The 20,000-nt window shown below is 40.6% G+C and overlaps 1 protein-coding gene across 14 annotated transcripts in view; it reads right to left on the bottom strand.

Annotated features, from left to right (window-relative positions):
* Positions 1 to 20,000, bottom strand: part of FOXP1 (forkhead box P1) — a 705,387-nt gene that overhangs the window by 306,279 nt on the left and 379,108 nt on the right. The window contains exon 1 of one of the 14 annotated variants that reach the window (XM_042452067.1): positions 8,015 to 8,138. The exons of 11 other annotated variants lie outside the window; for them this stretch is intronic. The gene's annotated coding sequence lies outside the window, so the exon portion shown is untranslated. Of the gene's footprint in view, positions 1 to 4,573; positions 4,823 to 7,768; positions 7,984 to 8,014; positions 8,139 to 20,000 lie in introns of those variants that run through there. 2 more of the 14 variants (XM_042452071.1, XM_042452074.1) reach the window with 2 other exon arrangements.

The raw sequence follows: 20,000 nt of genomic DNA on the forward strand, positions 1-20,000 counted from the left end.
AGGTCCCATCTCCAACATATCTCCTTATGTATATGCAAATATTCTAGAATCTCAAGAAATCCAAAATCCAAAAAACATCTAGTCCCAAGCATCCACCTGTTTCATTTGCTTGTCTAGTGTGGAATAGTCTTCAGCAAAAAACTTTGTTACAATAAAATGCTGTGGTGGCATTCCAACTAAAGCATCATCCTAATTCCAGTCTACCCAGTTCTGCCCCATTTTCTGACAACAATAACAACAACAACAACAAGCCAAAACCTACCCAGAAGTCATTGCAAAGGCAGGAAAGCCTGTCTAGCCATTTTACAACAGTTAAGTATCCAGTAACACTTTATAGAATTTAATTTGGAGATGTAATATCTGAATATCAAAAAATCAAGCCAACAGAAAGTACTGAAAAGTTTTACATGAACAGGACCATCCCCTTCGTGGTAAAATGCTTCATTAGGATTTAATGTTATCAGTGGGAATGGGAGGGCTAGATGCAAATGAACTGCTCCATCAAACTAGAATCATAGAATCACAGAATCATAGAATCATAGAGTTGGAAGAGACCGCAAGGGCCATCCAGTCCAACCCCCTGCCATGCAGGAAATCCAAATCAAAGCATCCCCGACAGATGGCCATCCAGCCTCTGTTTAAAGACCTCCAAGGAAGGAGACTCTATCACCCTCCGAGGAAGTGCATTCCACTGTCGAAAAGCCCTTACTGTCAGGAAGTTCCTCCTAATGTTCAGGTGGAATCTCTTTTCCTGTAGCTTGCATCCATTGTTCCGGGTCCTGTTCTCTGGAGCAGCAGAAAACAAGCTTGCTCCCTCCTCAATATGACATCCTTTCACATATTTAAACAGGGCTATCATATCACCTCTTAATCTTCTCTTCTCCAGGCTAAACATCCCCAGCTCTCTGAGTCGCTCCTCATAGGGCAAGGTTTCCAGACCTTTCACCATTTTAGTCGCCCTCCTTTGGACACGCTCCAGTTTCTCAATGTCCTTTTTGAATTGTGGTGCCCAGAATTGGACACAATATTCCAGGTGGGGCCTGACCAGTGCAGAATATAATGGCACAATTACTTCTCTTGATCTAGACACTATACTTTTATTGATGCAGCCTAAAATTGCATTGGCCTTTTTCGCTGCCGCATCGCACTGTTGACTCATGTTCAACTTATCATCTACTTGGACTCCTAGATCCCTTTCACATGTACTTTCATTCAGCAATGTGTCTCCCATCCTATATCTGTGCATTTCATTTTTTCTCCCTAAGTGCAGTACCTTACATTTCTCTGTGTTGAATTTCATTTTGTTAGCTTTGGCCCAGCTTTCTAGTCTATTCAGATCATTTTGAATCTTGATCCTGTCCTCTGGAGTATTAGCTATTCCTCCTAATTTGGTGTCATCTGCAAATTTGATAAGTATGCTCCCAATTCTGTCATCCAGGTCATTGATAAAGATGTTGAATAGCACTGGGCCCAGGACAGAGCCCTGTGGGACCCCACTGGTCACTTCTCTCCAGGATGAAAAGGAGCCATTGTTGAGCACCCTTTGGGTTCGGCCGGTCAACCAGTTACAGATCCATGTAACAGTTCCTTTGTCTAGCCCAGAATCAGGAAACCATCGGAATCAAATATGTCAACTGACCTTAGGCTTAAACAATGTGCATCCAACAAATATGGTATTCTACAATGCAAGGTTTCTAATCTAATGAATTTATCACCTGTTACTTGGAAGGTGGGAGAATGGACAATGGAGATGAGAAGGAAATGGATCAAGAGACTAATATTTAAACCTAGGGATATAAATCCTTAACCATTCCATCCTCATAAAACAAAAGTGAGTAATTTACTGTAGTTTTCTCCCCACTACAGGAAAAAAGAAGCATTTCTATGCAGTTGTCCATAAGTATTACAGAGGACTTTTCTGCACAGAAAGACATGTAAGGGGACATTGTGCAAAGAACACATTTTCTGTATCGAAACATATTTTCTCATCAGAAAATGTGTTCTCTGCACATAAGTTTAATGTTTTACCTGACAGAAAGGTGCTCCAAAGCACTTCAAGACATTTGAGTACAGAGATTAAACTGTGCAAATTTTGTAGCTCAATTGGTCTTCCTGACAGAATTTCTGGACTTGCTATTGGGCCAGACAATGAATAATAGCGAATTTTTTTGTCCCCATTTAAACCACCAAAGCTATGATTAAATGCTAGCAGATATAAGTCTAGGTTGTCTCCCATGCTAGATATAAAAGGAAAAGGCTATGAGGAAGAAATCGGCTTTAAGAGGAGATATGGAAAAGATGGCACATTCAAGATGTTTTAGAGGAAATTGGAGGCAGAAGGAACAGTAAAAATGACTCAAGAAAAAGATCTTTTAGATTATCTGTGTTGTCACAATGAAGACTTCAGTTAAGGACAGAACAAACAATAATCAGGATGGGGCAATGTCGTCAGGATCTATATACAGGACAACAAGTTTATCTTTAACAAAAATACAAAACAGAGATGATTGGTAAAGGAGCCCTCTCATGCAAATACTAAAAGTAAAAGAAAATATTTAAAGAAAGATGACTACACTTGTTTGGAAATCTGGGAGATATCTAAAATTGAAAAGAAACACAGTTGAGGCAATGTTCTGATCAACAGCTTGGATGTGAAATTATTGATGCGACTGGAGAAGAAGTTGCTACAATTTACAAGGAGAATCACATACACATGAAGTGTAATGTTGATTTCACTGTTAAGGACTGTCTTTGTGCCAGAAATGAAAGTGGGGAGGTAGAAGATAGAAAATGAATAGCATTCCTATAGAAGCAATAACTTTTGGCTGTTGCAATCGGGGCAAGTGAATATTAAGCACAACAGCATAAGAGAAAAAAGAAAACAGCTTCTGTTAGTGGCATTCTGCAGGGATACCATATTTGTATGTAAATCGACGTCGTGTGTATGCCAAGGGCAAGTTTGGGGGCCAAAATTATAGATTTTGCTATGACCCATGATATGATCTGTGGATCTGTTGAGAGTAAAATATAGGGACACGTAACAAACAAATCTTTTCCTCTTCTTTTAAAAATGCATAGAGGGAACATATTTAGGAAGAATTAAAGAGGAGGAGTCACTGTGGGTTAGAGGTTTGAACACTGGACTGACTCTGGAGACCACAATGTGAATCTCGGCTTGGCCATGTAAACCCAGCCTCAGAGGATAGCAATAGAAAACCTCCTCTGAAGAAACTTGCCATGAAAACCCAATTATAAGGTTTTCCTTAGGTTCACCATAAGTCAGAAACAACTTGGAAGCCTAAAACAACAAAGAGAAGGAGATGATGTGTTTATCTGAGGGTTACAGTAGGGGTGTAAATAGCATTGCTGATCTTAAAATGCCTATATCTATACAAATACAGTTAAGGAAAGGAATATGAGGGAAAAGAATGAGAATGTGGCCTGAAAAAAAAATCAGGGGAAGGGAGCAAGAAAAACAACCTGCCTCTATTAGGGATCCATTAAATCTAATGGCATAGTAAAATGGTGTCTCTTATGTAAAATGGCAAAATCAAGGTTTGCTTGTTGGAAGTTATATATTTTTAAAAATATTTTCAAGCCATGGATGCTTAAACCTGTAGATAAAAAATCCATGGATATGATGCGCCAACTGTCAACCTACATTTTTGGGGTCAATTTTGTCAAACTACAAGTACACATGGTAAGTTTTAAGGGTATAGCAACAGTTGGTATGGATCTTATGTATATAAGCTAGCAATCCAGTAAGTAAGCTGAATCCATAGACCTTTTCTTCTAGTGACACAGAATCTGTCACAGAAATCATGATTACATGACAACGTTCCAAGTAGCCCACAATAAAGTCATGGAAAGGCCCTGAAGTAGATGTACACTACGCAGTCTGATACTGCTTTTAACAGTCTTGGCTCCAGCATGTGTAATTGTGAGATCTATAGTCTGGGGAGGCTCTTAGAATTTTCTGCTAGAGACTTAATTCCCCTGAACCACAGCACTAGAACTCTCTAGCAGAAAGGTACTCACCAAACTACATATCCCATAATTTTGCATGCTGAAACCATAACAGATAACAGTAGCAATAGCAATAGCAACAGCAAGTACATTTCTATACTGCTTATCAGGGCAGTTAAATACTCCCTAAGTGATTTACCATGTGCAAGGTAATTGCTTCCAACAAGCTGGGTACTCATTTTAGCGACCTCAGGAGGATGCAAGGCTGAGTGGACCTGGAGCATGGAACTGAACTCACAACCTTGTGGCTGTGAATGGCTGCAGTACCAGCATTTAACCTCTGTGCCACCAGGGATAAATAGGGATAAAGTGATATGAAACTACTGTAATGGTGTATGGACGATTCACTGGTGGAATCCTTAGTTCTTTTTAAAATATAGTTTAGTTCTCTATTGGAAATATGAAACTTAAGTAATAAGCACCTATGTTAACTACAGGAGTCTGAGCAGTTACACATTTACCAAAACAGAGCTCCTCCTGTCTTCGTAGCTGAATATTGCTCAGAAATTACTTTTCACAGGACGGAAAAAGAAACAGAAAACCGTACCTCTTTATTGTGGTCTGTGTCACCACTAAAGCATTGAAGATAGGGTAGAGAAATCTTTCAATATGTATCCAAAGTAAAAGTTGTAAGGAAGTTGTAAAACCCCACCATGATTATCTTTTAACTGGTACTAAACCTGAAATATATCAGAGCAACTGACATAGCAAATTAACAAACCAACCATCTGTTCAGGACGACCTCCCATTCCACCCATTCATTGCTCTACACCCACACCACCCGCACTGAGCAAACATGCAAAACTACTGATGTTCTCCTGCCTGCCCTTCTCTGCCTCCTTCTTAATGACTCACTACACCAATCATTAATTGCTATACTAATTATTAATCAGGCACATCACCAGAATAGAAACAATCTCTAGATAAGAATGCATCTCTCAAATCCCAGAGCTCAGCACCACCATAATAAATGGTACAATGGACTTTATTTCCTTTATCAATATCAAAATATGCAACAATACTCCAGAGCTTCTCTTCTTTCCTTCCTTTTTCTTTCTCTACCCCACCCCACCACTGGAAGAAAATAGTTCAACTCTTTCTCAATGTAATTTCACACATTCCACATTACAATCTGCAGGTAAGAGCTCATGTTTTCCGTGTTCACTAAAATATGTTACACACATGCTCTCATTTGCATAAAGATAAACTCAGCAGGGATGTAAAATTGGGGTCCTGTTGCACTCTCTATTGCAAACTCAGGACTGGTGCCGGGTGATGCATTAAGTAGGTCCAAAGAAAGAATGCAATTGTATCGTCTGTCTCTCTCTCTTTTTAATGATCATAAAGTAATTAAAGAAGAAGATTGCAGCAGCCATGTAGTGCAAAGAAGCTGTAGATAAACTGCAAAGAGATCATTGATAGCATTCTTAATCTTCCAGAAAAAGTCCCCCTCTACCCTACAGTTCATTTCTGTCATCCCCCTCCCACCCATATTTACTTTACTTACACCCATTCCTAACCAACATCAAGATATTCTTCAGTCTCTTTCTATACATATCCATTGGCAGAGGGCTATTCATTCAATCACATATTGCTGTAATGGATCAAACAAGAGCCATGTTGGAGCAAAGTTTATGCCAGGTATGAAAGTCTTCAGTATCTGTCGAATAGCAAGCAAGCAATAGCAAGAACATTTATATACTGCTTATCAGTGAACTAGCACTCCCTAAGTGGTTTCCAATGTGTAAGCCAATTGAAGACTGAGTCAACCCTGGAGCTCTGACCCCTAGGATTGAACTTACAGCGTTGTGGCAGCAGTACCAGCATTTAACCACTGTGCCACTTCTCCAGCACCACATTTCAAATGAGTTGACTTTTTTTCCTGTCAGTTTTCCTCACTGTCCACCTTTCACAACCATACATAGAAGTGGGAAAGAGAATGGCATGGGTAATCCTAACTTTGGTATTTATAATATATCTCTGCACTTCAGGATCTTGCCTAGTTCCTTCCCAATCCTAACCTTCTTTGTATTTCTTGACTGCAGTCTCCACTCTGATTGATAATTGAGAACAAATATGGAAAATCTTCAACTATTTCTATCTCTTCCCCACCTGCTTTAAAATTATGTAGATTGTCTGTGGTCATAATTTTTATTTTCCTGATGTTCATCCATACAAAACTATCACACCCAAACTTACCATGGTTAAACATGGCCAAAACACTCCAGAAGTGTGAAGCTGTGCTAGCCGGTCACATTTCTGAAGCATCCCCTCTCCTCTCCCGTCAGCAAAAGCTTTCATGGAGCAGCCATTTCTTCATAATGGAAGTTCCCATTACTGAAGAAATGGCTGCTTCGAGAATGCTTTGAGGACAGGAGAGGAGAGAGGAAACTTCAGTGACGTTTCAGAAGCATGACCGGCTATCACACCTTTGCGCTTCAGGCGTGTTTTGCCAGCATTTAACCTATGGTAAGCCTCCCATGTGATAATCCCCTTAGTATTGCAGTCTAATTTGTTTGCACTTATATCTGCATTATAAGGAAAGGCTAAACATCAGAGGTATAAGAGTACATGCCTTGTAGGCAGAATATCCCAACTTCTATCATCAGCAGTTTCAGATAAGACTTGAAAAAAAAATCCCATCTGAAACCATGAAGCCACTGCCATTCATTTTCAACAATACTGAACAAGATGGACTAATGGCCTGACACAGTATAAGGCAGCTGCCTATGTTGGTCTGAACAATAATAATAATCTCCAAGGTCAAGTGGTGCCTTGTCAAGCTATGATATTATATAGTTTAGTTTCTCATTCAGTGTTTTCTTCCCTCCCTATTGTCTGATGGAGAAAGAGGAACTTATTCATTATGGCGATGGTAGTCAATTAATGACTGCCTGCTTAGGCCACACACTTCAAGTGCCTTCCAATTCACCTCAAGCCCCATGACTGTTCTAGCAATCACAATGAACAATATGATTCAGGTCATTATGGTGTGCTACTGAGTACCATCTCTGAAGATTTTCAACATGTTTTCTTGTCTGCTTACCTGATTGACTAACAGGTCATTCATTTAATCTGACCCCCCCCCCAAAAAAAAACACAACTCCTTATACACTTATATTTTGCTTTTCTTTAACTTGAACAGCAGCTTTCCCCATAAAGTTACTGGACTCTGCTTAAAAAGCTATTGTTCATTTAAAAGTAAATAAACCCCACTTTTCAGGGTGCTACATGAAATTCAAATCACACAGGCTGTGAAATTTGGCACTTGCCCCACTGAAATAAAGGAAGTGTGGAGGATTCAGGGGAGAGAGTGGAAGGGACAGAAAGGTCCTAAACAAACATGCATACACCCCGGCATTTTGTTTTTCAAAACAATACACAAATTCTAGAATTCCCAAGAATTAGGACACAAATGTGGCAGTAATAATATTCAAAGATGTAAATATAATATTGAATTTAAGATTACATGGCAAAGAATGTCACAAACCAATCAACAGACAGGAGGAAATTGTACATTCACTTATTATGATTTCCTATTATTACAAGAATTTCCATGCGTTTGCCTCTAAAATAAACGACACATTTCCTTTTCTGACTTCACAGAGGACACACACATCAACAGCTTGTTAAAAGAATTTGCACAAATACTACATGCACGTGCACACACAACACACACACAAATTCACAAACACCCAGTCACTATATATAATTCAAAATAAGGCTTTAAAAAAATGATTACCTTGTTCATAGCCCTATCCTTTTGTCCTAGACATTTAAAGTCCTTGTTTGATCTACACAGAATTTCCTAGCCATCAGACACTCTATTACTGTGCTAGCCGTCTTGCAGGAGTGCTCTGTCCCTTCTGAAAAAAGCAAACAACTGGATAGATATCATTACACTAAGGAAATCTCTTGGGAAAAAAACCAAACAACTTGCTAATCTTTGTAGCCCCTTCATCCAAAGTTAAAGATAAGAAAAACAAACCTAAGTGAGTTTCAGCCACATTCCAGGGACAAGCTCCCCTTTTCTTCTTTATCAAAATACTAGCTTTTAAAGTTTTTTTCCCCCAGACCTTGCAGGCTGAACTGCTGCTCACACCCGCAAACAAAGCAATATTTGTTTAATAACTGATTGCTGCCATGGGTACAGTAAACAAGAGCCCCGGCGTTTGTGTTTATGAACAAACACATCTTCTTGCAAGAGCAATTTAACATTAACCAGGTGGAATAATCAACAGATTTCATAGGTGACACTCAGGGCAGGACAACTGTAAACAGAGGAGGGAGGAGAAAGGGGCCACTCTCAGGGAATCAAGGTTGAGGCAACTGCATGGCAGTGTAAACAGCTGGGGAGAGGTCAAGACAAACAAACAGTCATCCGCCTGACATTTAGAGAGAGCAGGAAGGTTGCATGTTACATGCATCAGCTGCTGACTACCATGAAATCAGACCAGTTGGCGAACAGGGCCACTTGTTTAAAAAGGGCCAGGTCACTTCTAAACAAGTTGCAACCATTCCACTCTCACTCTTTAGTCTTCACACTAACCAGCCAAATGCCCTTAAAGTCCATCTCCAACCCTCATCCCCTCCAAAAAAGGATTTAAGACAACAAAGGAAAATGTAGGAAGAGTCAGAAACAAAAGTGCAGCAACTGTTAATTTTTTTTTTCACAGAAAGAAAACAGAAACTAACATTCTTTAAGGAAATAATTGTTGTTATTGTTGTTGCTGCTGCTGCTGCTGTTCTTGTGTGCCTTCAAATCATTTCTGATTTATTGTGACCCTAAGGTGAATCTATGAAGAGGTTTTCTTGGCAAGATTTGTTCAGAGGGGGTTTACCATTGCCACCCCCCCCCCCAGGCTAAGATAGTGTGGCTTGCCCAAAGTCACCCAGTGGGTTTCCAGGGCTGAGCCAAGATTCGAATCCTTAGTTTCCCAGTCTTAGTCCAATGCTCAAACCGCTATACCATGCTGGCTCTCATAAGCACCATCTTAAATCAGTTTGTCCACAAGCTTCTTAAAATTAATCACTAATGCCTGTGAATTAAAACTTTTCGGGGTCTTATTGTTGTTGTGTGCCCTCGAGTCATTTCTGACTTATGGGGACCCTGAGGCAAACACATCATGGGGGTTTTCTTGGCAAGATTTGTTCTAAGGGGGTTTGCATTGCCATCCCCTGAGGCTGAGAGCATGTGATTTGCTCAAGGACCCCCAGTGGGTTTCTATGGCTGATCTAGGAGTGAACCCTGGTCTCCAGAAACATAGTCCAGCACTTAAACCACTATGCCACACTTTTACGGGAATGTTTGCTGGAATGATCAAGCTGCTATCCTGAGAGTATGGAAATATTCCGCTCATAACCTTAACGTAACTCATAATACTGGCTGTGGAGTCTACTTTATGGCCCGGTACACACCGCCAGGAAGCGGTGTCCTGGCAGCAGCAGTAGGGCTCGGGAGCACACACTAACCACTGATCAATAGGCCTATGTATTCATTTGCCATCTTATATACTGGCTTGACTGCATCCATACATACCCAAGTTTCAAAATGTAGGTAAGATGTATACATTCAATAGCTCCAATATAGCATCATTCTGTGTATCACCTTTACCTTCAGATTTCTGGGTGACAGCCAATATGATGAGGTGGTTAGAGATCAGGAAAAATAATAATCAAATACAGCTCAGCCATGAAGCTTACTGCATAGTGACTTTGAGCTAGTCACTTCTTTTAAGCCTACCCTACTTCACAGGATTACTGTGAGAATAAAAAACGGGACATGTATACTTGGTGGCAATTGTATGTTCCTTGCAGGAAAGTGGATATTTTTGCTGTATGCTGTCAAGTAATTTCTGACTTATGACAAGCCTAAAATGAACTTATCACAGGATTTTCTTGGCAAGTTTCTTCAGAGAGGGTTTGTTATTGCCATCCTCTGAGGCTGAGAGAGTGTGACTTTCCCAAGGTTACCAAGTCGGAATTCTAACTCTGGTCTCTCAGAGTCATAGGAGTTTATCGCATGAGGCTTGTAGAACAGGACTGGAGAGGAACAAAAGGGGGCAGGAAGGGAATGAAACGGGGAAAGAATGCATATTACCACACAGGAGAATGCCGCTGAAAGCTCCCAATCCATTCCCCATCCGTCCCACAGCAGCCGATTTTCAAGAACGATTCTTGAAAATCGGCTGCTGTGGGATGGATGGGGAATGGATTGGGGACTTCCGGCAGCATTGGCGGTGTTCTCCCATATGGTAATATGCATTCTTTCCCCGTTCTATTCCGTTCTCCTCCCGTCCCCTTTCGTTCCGCTCCAGTCCCATTCTACAAGTCCTGTGCAATAAACTCAATAGTCCCAAACCACTACAACACACTAGTTCTCTTTAAATGTTATCTTTCAATCTATCAGCCTCTAAAATCCACCAGATCTTTAATTATTAAGATTTATATATGAAATTGTGAGGGTAGATCCCACAATGAATTTTGAGGGTCCTCAGGAAATGAGCAGAAAAGCCCAAGAGCATATCCAATTGCCACCCAACTCTGATAGTCAGTATAGATCATATAATAATAAATAATAAATAAAAGTTTTATTTATATACCACCTTTCCTCTAGATCAAAGCGGTTTACAATTAGATAAAATTGAGTGACACATGTCACAGTACAGACCAATAAAATATTGCAATAACAATTACATTCATCCAATACATCACATAAAAACCCAGGGCGGATATAGCCATAGCATTGAACAATAGAAACGTACAACTGGAATAGATGATAGAGGAAATCTAGTCAAACCTTTTCAGTATTGTACACCTGCTAATATCCAAAAAATCTAGAACTAGGTTAAGACCCTCTGTCTCTCTTTTGTACTACAAAACAGCAAAACTAGACCATTTAAGAGACTGGCCTCCTTTGATTGAATAGATATTTTGAGCACAAAAGTGTACAAGGTACTTATTCCACAGACCTAGGGATGGATATTCTGAAATCTGTGGTCCAGTCTTTTCTGATTATGAGTAAGATGCAGCTATTCTACATGCTGTTTTCCTGAACATTCACAAATTGGTGCATTGTGGTTTTTTAAATGTTGATAACAAAGAAGACTGAGAAAAGAGAAAAAGCCAATGTTCTGTTTTAAAGGCCTCATACGCTTTTGGTTTTGAGGAAGAAAATTTCATCTTAGCTCAGAGATATATGGTCCAACCATTCTATATGATAGTTGCAAAGACAGACATTCAAATGATTCCCCCATGCATAGTCATGATCCCCCACTCATATGGAAGAGCTCAACATGAAACCCATCGGATATGCTTTGAATGTGCATACACATATACATACACACTTGCAGTATGTCAGCAAAGTACAGTTTGAGCCTAGTCCCTTGCATGGTCCCTTAACCCTTGGATTAGTAGAACAAGGAGTCTCTGCTGAACCCCCTTGGGCTCATCCTTCTCTAACAGGGATAGCAATCTTAAGCTCCACCAATACAGGAATGGTAGGGAGCTGGGTGGCCAGATGTCCTAATTGCAAGGCACTGCACAATGTAGGACAGTCAAGGAAGATATAGAACATTACACACTAAAAGCTAAAAACATTAATATAGATTCTGCTTAATATAAATACTAATATAAATATAAATTCATGAAATTCCTCTTGGTCAGAAGGTTGAAAGGTAGGGCATGTCCTGGAAAAAATAGGATGTATGACCCTGGTAGGGAGTGACTTTTAGACACATTAGTAATCCTGGCCCTTTTAATACTGTTTCATCAAAGGAAGGTTTAGCAGGTTTACTTTTCAGGCAGCAACTTTGATGTTTTAAGTCATATTTCAGTCTACCACAATAAAAATTGCTATACAGTGGTGCCTCGGGTTACGAAATTAATTCGTTCCGTGGCACCGTTCGTAACCCGAAAAGCCTTCGTAAGCCGAATTGCCATAGGCGCTAATGGGGAAAAGCCACGATTCCGTGCGAAAAAGCCGAAAAAAGCACCAAAAGTTTTTTCGTAACCCGAAAAAACATTCGTAACCCGAAACAATGTTTTCCTATGGGATTTTTTCGTATCCCGAAAATTTCGTAACCTGGGTATTTCGTATCCCGAGGTACCACTGTAGCTTTATAAGCACAACCCATCATGAGGCAAGAGGAATTCTGTTAAATGAAAGGCTACTGCCTAAAAAACCAAGGTAAGTTACTCATGTGTGCTTCCTGTGTTAAAGAGACAAAGTAGGAGGACATATTCCTGCACAAAATATGTGTATGTGTGGTCAATCAAAATAAGAGTGTTGTAATAGAATAATTATACTGTACTGAAGTTTGTCTCTTCTGTCTCAGGGGGTGCATCATGTGGAGTTATAACTTTTCTTTGGAGTACATATATACTAGATTTAGGAGACAGCAGTTGAAAAATGAAAAACTGCAGATGTAAACATCTCCTCAACATCCACAGTACAATTCTATCACAGAAGTCGATGGCGGGTTACAAACCGCCATTTTGTACGTATTCACTACGTATTAGGGTTAGGAAGGGGCGGTGCTTCCGCACCCCCTAATCCTAGTACGTAGTGAATACGTACAATATGGCAGCGGCCGTTCCACATGGCCGCCGCCATATTGATGTAGCGGACACTGTGCGTCCGCACATCACACGGCGCTTATGACTCACAAGTGCGCCATTGCTGCCTCGCGACGTCATAACTGCGCCGCAGGAGGAAGCTCCATTTTGGAGCTTCTTTTTTGCTTTGCGTGGTTTGGCTGCTGCGGCTCCCTTGCGGAGCAAACAGCCGCGCCGGCAGACCACTGCAAAGTGGCGGTCTATAATGCAGCTTAGCCACACAACAGTACCTTAATACACACAACACTATTTAGAGATGATGTTTATGCTCTCTCAGATGTTTGCAATCATACAGCTCAAATTCAAAATATGAAATCCAGGGAAAAGTAGAACATGTTCAGCCTCTTATTTCAGCATTAAGATATCTTCAAATTGCAGTTGAACAGCTTCTGCCACAGTCGCTTTCCAGCACGTAAAATCACAGTTTATTCAGTACAAAGTAAGTACTGTATGATAAAAACTACAAGCATATCATTCAAATGTTTTATTGGTCAAATAGATGGATGCTTTTATTAGTTCAACCTTTTTTGTAATGGAGTGCCACTGATGACCCAGTGTTATCCTCATTCCCTGCTATTAATCACACTCCTAAGAGCTCATTTTGCTTTAAAATCTTAAGAAATTGCTATAATTTAAAGACATAGTGTCTACCTAATGGGAAATGCTTCACAGATTGTATTGCTTCTTATAACCATAGCATTATGACTGTACTGACCACAATGTTAAAGCATGAGAAAACTGAGTAAAATAATTCAATGCTAGGAAAGCTACACATAAACTCTCCCTCGTACATGTAGTTTGTTACATCTTTAGTGCCTTAAAATCACAGTGTTTGGAGAACTGCAGAATTCAAACATGCATGGTTTATGTAGGCTAAGACTATCAAAATATTCCCTACACAAATATAAAATAACAAATAAGTACATTTAAGAGGATCCATAGCACAAACAGTGAAGATGGGTTTTAAACAAATAATGAACTGAGATACACTCTTTATGGAGGTAACTGAACAACCTTTATATCTTCTCTGTTCAAAAAAACACAAAAACTATTACAAAATGTAAAGGAAGATCCATTAATTTACAGGATGATCATTTACATGGTGAAGTATTTTAGCAATACTGACTTTTTTGGAAGGGAAAACAAATACATGGAAATTCCACCAAAATGTAAAAGCAAAAGGTAGGGGAGACACTTCATTTTTCATTTAAAGAAAAAACAACTTTAAATATGTAAACATGAGATTAATTTACAACTTGATTACAAAAGAGGGTTATTTCTTCCAGCTCTCCAAGATGTTATCAGTAACGACATGTTTTATACATATTTCTGTAAAGCACAGATTCAGAATATCTGAATTTTTAGTAAAGGTTATAGATACATATTATGTGTACAAATTGCTGCTAAGATTTAGTTCCTTTTTACAGCTGAAAAATTCATACTTGCTTTATCTAAATCATTTATTGCCATTTCTCCATCTCTCAACTGGAACAATTCTTTTAAAGGTAAAAGAATAAAAGTTCATTAACCTGTATTATTATGTTGTGTACCATAAACTTCTCACATTAAAAGAAGTTATGCAAATTGATTTCCAAGTCCCTAGCTCTAGTCCAAGATACCAAATATGACAAAATGTGCAAACAGATAGCTTTTGTGAGTGGCATAAGACAGCTTAGGAGGCTGATAATGGAATACAGAACCTTTCACCTGCATGTTGCTTCTGCAAATCCAGTTTGCTCTGTAGTGACCAAAAGTTATTACAGCCTGACAGCTCATCAACAGCCTATGTGAAAGACAGTTTGGCAGCTTCAAACTAGTTCATTACAGGTGAGATGTCCACTTCATAAAGTTTTTCTTTCCCACCACAACACACACTGCAGCCCAGTAATGTCTTCCTACAAGACATGATCCAAAGAATGTGCTTCACCCATAGAACTAACCAAAGCAGCTGTCTCAGCCTAGTAATACCAATAAATTCAGCTGCTCTGCCTTTTCTTTTCTTCTTTTTCTTTCTTTCTTTCTTCTTCTTCTTCTTCTTTTTTTTTTTTTTTTGTAGTAGCTATGGAGAAACTTTAAAATATGGGGAAGAAGGTGATGCAAATGCATCTTATCCCTGCTCTTGCACAAGTTTCAGCTTCAGCCTTCTATGTTGTTCGTTTGCACTTGCACACGCACACCCAGTGCCACAAGTCAAAGCATACCCTAGGGCAGGGCTAGGCAACCTTTTTGAGCCAGGGGCCAGGTTGGTGTCCCCCAGACAATGGGGGGGGGGGCAAAGCCAAAAAATAAATAATTAAATAATTAAATAATACAGGACAACATTTTCAAATGTAGGACACATTTTTTTTAAAATGTTAATATAAATGCATGTTTCTTAGGCATGATCAAAATGGAGGACATTTGGGCATTATTCCTAGACAGATGTCAGAAATTGACTTCCCTTTCTGGCCAACCTCCCCCCCATTCCAAACAGCACAGTTGGGCATTGAACATGGCTTTACTTAAGATGGCCTCTTGCATATTTCAGAGGCTTATTGCATAACCAAACTCTTTGGGTTTCACACTGAACACGGGTTCACATGGGCCCCATACAGACAGGCCAAAATAAATCTGCTTCAGGTCACTTGGAGGTATGCTGTTTAAATGATGCATGCATCCTAAGAGTCCAGAAGCTGTGCCAAAACCACACTCCAATCCTAAGGACTGGAGTGTGGCTTTGGTGTGGCTTCCAGACACTTAGGACACATGCATCATTTAAATAGCGTACCTCCAAAGTGACCCGTAGCAGCTTTATTTTGGCCTGTCTGTACAGGGCCATGGCTATGCATATTTAACATGTCAAGATAGTTTCACAGTTCTTGCACCAAGTGTACTTCTCAGAAGTGTGTACTTGGTCAAGGGACTGTGGTTTTTCTTCACTGCGCATGAGTTTGTAAAAATCATAGCAATTTACATTGGCTGTGCCTCTGAAGCTGGCTCATATCACCATCACCATCATCATTGTTAAAACAAAGCAGACCTGTAAAAATGGAATGGAAATCCTCCTCCTCCTGCTCCTTCCTTCCTCCCTCGTCCTCCTCCTCTTCCTCCTCCTTCCTTCCTCCTCCTCCTTCCTCCCTCCCTCCTCCTCCTCCTCCTCCTCGCGCTACTACACTGGAGGCCAATGGCCCTGCGCGCCTGCACTAGAGGCCCCACGTGCTTCCGCGACAGGCCAAAGGCCCCGCAGGGCCTTTGGCGGCGGCAATCAGTGGCAGGACCGAGCTGGGGCCGGTCCCAACGGCTTGGCGGGCCACATGTGGCCTGTGGGCAGTAGGTTGCCGACCCCTGCCCTAGGGCCTACTGAGTCAGGATTCCAAAACAATTTATTTGTACATATTAATGACACCATTAAACACTTACTACTTCTGAAATATTTAAGACAATTCTTCACTTCCATATCTTTGGCAACTGCAATAACGGGATGTAAGTTCCAATATGCTTCCTGAACCAAAAGCCCAGTACTTGCATTACTCATGTAAAAGAGGTTTTACATAGCTAGCAGGGATGCAAGAATGATGAATATCAAGAGTTTTCCCTTACTAGCTGGTGTCAGCATTATGTGCTTTTTAAAATTTTGAGACATTTTTGTTATAATTTCATTGTAATAATATTTTATACTTTGTAGTTTGCACCAAATCCATTATTTTGCACAAGCCCCCCCTCCCCACAGTGAATTTTTTTCAATTGATGTTTTTCAATTTTTATCTTTATACTTTTATTGATATGTTTGCATAGTTTAAAATGTGTTTTAGCTGCCTCAAGTCTCATTATAGAGAGAAAGGCGGGATATAAATGAATAAAATAAAATAATATATAGAAATCAAGAGTCCACACTAACCAGTAACTCCACTTTAGTGCTCTTGTAAACAGTTTCATCTTTTTGTGAAATGTCCGGGGAAAAGAATGGTGGGAACAGGAAACTAAAGTGAAGTATGACAACAAATGTAAAGGTGTGAGAGCTATGCAAAGTATTTATTCGGCTTTGTCCCAAAATCACATCTAGTGGTGCAAAGTGACATAGCAGGCATAACTAAATACATAATCCTACAGCTGGAAGAGACTCCAAGGGCCATCCAATACCTTGCCATGCAGGAAGACACAATCAAAATACGCCCAATAGATGGCCATCCAGCCTCTGTTTAAAAACTTCCAAAGAAGGAGCCTCCACCACTATTCAAGACAGCAAATTCCACTGTCCAACAATTCTTACCATCATGAAGTTCTTCCTAATATTTAGGTGGAATCTCTTGTCCTGTAGTTTGGCTCCATTGTTCCTTTTCCCAGTGTCTGGTGCAGCCAAAAATAAGCATGCTTCATCCTCAATGTGACATCCCTTCAACTATTTAAACATGGCTCTCATTTCACCCCTTAACCTTACTCTTCTCTATGCTAAATATATCAGGTTCCTAAACCAGGTTATTTCATAGTGTGAATGACCCCCCCCCCCAAAAAAACCCAGAAGAACGTTATATAGCCAGCAATAACATTTAGCACCTAATCTAACACTATACAGAATCACAAAATTGTAGAGCTGAAGGCACCACAAGGACCATCTACATAGTATATCCCCAGTGCTATGCTGGAATACATAACTAAAGCATTCATGAGAGATGCCTAGAAGACCTCCAAAGAAGGGGAAGTCCGTCACCCTCCAAGACAGTCTATTCCACTGTTGAACAGCATTTACAGTCAACAAGTTCTTCCTAATGTTTAGCTTTTCTTGGAATTTGAATCCACTGGTAGGTGGAATATCAAGTTTTAAAAAGTAAAAGGAAGATATCATATACAGGGGACCCTTGTTATACGTTGGGGTTTGGTTCCAAGATCCCCTGTGTATAACAAAATCTGTGTATGCTCAAGTCCCATTAAATATGAGATAGCAAAATGGTGTCCCTTATAAAAAATGGAAAATCAAGGTTTGATATTTAAAATGAATACTTTTTTGAATATTTTCAAACTGTGTATGCTTGAATCCGTGTATGACAAATCCGTGTATAAGAAGGGCCTACTGTATTATGTCCCCCTAAAATGAAGAACAGGCAAACAGGTATATTTCCCACCATCACCACCACCTCAAATATCTGCGTGGAAATTCACTACCAGAAGGGTCTCTCTAAATGGAGGAAAGGGACATTAAAAGAGAAAATGAGATTTAAGAGACCAAGTGGTGTAGTGTTGGACTATGATTCTGGAGACCAAGGTTTGAATCCTGGCTCAGCCATGTAGCCCCACTAAGGACTTTGTCACATGGGGCAAAATTGGAAGTTTAAAGTGGGGCCAATGCAGGGTCATCCCAGGTTTAGGGACCAATTTGCAACTGCTTTTCATATGATGCTGCAAGCAATCAGAAGAGAATCCAGGGAGAATGTGAGATCAATCAAGAAATAAGTAAATTTGCAAAACTACCAGATTTACGTGCCCATTTTGCTTGCGAATTGACTCCTCTCAGGTAATGGCTGCTGTGTGATAATGCAAGGCTCCAGATGCGTCCACTTTCCTGATTTCGCAAGCTGCCTTGCTACCTTCTTAAAGGGATACACACTCTTCCCTCGCTTTCCTCTTCTTTGCTGCTTTCCTCCTCTTTTCAGGCTCCAATGAAGGGAAGAGCTTGCGGGAGAAGGCAGAGAGAAAGCCTTTTGGAAGTCCTCCTGGACAGGAGGGAGAAATGGAGGACATGCCTTGGAAAAGGAGGGCATGGAATTAGGCAGACTTATACACCTTCTCCTTTCTCTCTTGTGTGTGTGTGTGGTTTTACGAGTTTGCAAAGGGCAGCCTCATTCTGCCTTTCTCTGAAACCTTTTGGAGCTTCTGTGGCAAAGAGGATCCCCCCTCCCTGGAGCACGTGTGTGCGCGCGCACTTTTTGAAATCACACTTTGGAGCATGCTCAGAAAAGGTATTTCAAAGCAGGCAATGAGGATTTGTTTGTCTCCTTTTGATAGCCAAATTTGCATTGAGCCTACTTTAATTTCCTTTTTAACCCCTTGTTGTGCTCTGTGTGTGATAACAAATAGCAAATGGGATTGCTTTTCTGGGATGCCACCACTTCAACCATTTTTGGGATGGAAGCACCTATGTGTGATAAAGTCCTGGGTGATCTTGGGCAAGTCACTCTCTCTAAGGCGCATTACAGACGGGCCTAAGAGGCGCTGTCCTTTGCGCCACGATTACGCGCGAGGGGCGGCGCTTCCAGATGCGCCTTGCCCCTCGCGCGTAACCGATACGTCAAGATAGCGGCGCCCTATACAGATGGGCGCTGCCATCTTGACGTAGCGGATGCTCTGCGTCCGCACGTCTCAACCCAGAAGAGACATCACGAGTGTGCGCTTTGGCACTTGCAACGTCTCTTCCAGGTTGCCGGAAGGAGCGCGATTTTCGCGCTCCTTTTTTGCAGCGCGGTTTGGCTGCTGTGGCTCCTCCACGCTGCAACCGGCAGCAGCCTGAGACCGCCCCTTTTGGGCGGTCTGTAACGGGCCTAAGTCTCAAAGGATGACAAATCCCTTTGAAGAAACTTGCTAAGAAAGCCCATGATAGGGTTGCCTTAGGGTTGCCCTAAGTCAGAAACAACCTGAAGGCACTCAATAACAATAGCAACAACATGTAAAATGATTAATGGGTGGTAGTGAGGTGGAATCCTAACTTCACAGGTTGAGGCCTGTAATACTGGTGACTTACTCAGTAAAGGGGTAAATGTTGTAGTGGATAGGTTAAAACTGTTTAAACCATTGTGTGACTTCTTGTGAAACTGGTTAATTCCTTGTTCAGGATCATTAAGAACAGAATCAAAAATAAAAATTTATACTTTTATACACATCTATGATCCATCCACAGTTGGAACAGTGTCCATTTCTGGTCACCACGCTACAAAAAAGGTAGTACTGAGGTTTAAAATACAATCACCAAGGGCCTTGGAACAGCTCCCCTATGAGTTAGTTATAAATATTGTGAATACATGAGAAGACTGAGAGGGGAGGAATGGGCAATGAGCCATATTGGGGTGCTACATGGCATGGCTGCCCAGCTATTGAGTTAAATAGCACGAATTGTCATGGGTGGGAGTGTGCAGAATGACTCATTTGTTCCACAGAGGAACCAACTACTGGTCTCTGAAGTATTCCTTCTGACGGGCTCTGTTTTGTAGGTGGATGTCAATGAAAAAAATAAAGCAAGAGTCTGGTTTTTTCCCCTAAATATAAATGATATATGCAATAATATGGGAAGGAAGAAACAAACCCAATGCATTGAATGTCCAGCTGTGAGATTCTAAAGGCTCCTTTTCAATATTGTGAAGTCTGGCATAGAATAGCCCAATACTACAAAA

Source organism: Sceloporus undulatus, chromosome 2 (assembly GCF_019175285.1).
Source record: "Sceloporus undulatus isolate JIND9_A2432 ecotype Alabama chromosome 2, SceUnd_v1.1, whole genome shotgun sequence".
Lineage (NCBI taxonomy): Eukaryota > Metazoa > Chordata > Lepidosauria > Squamata > Phrynosomatidae > Sceloporus > Sceloporus undulatus.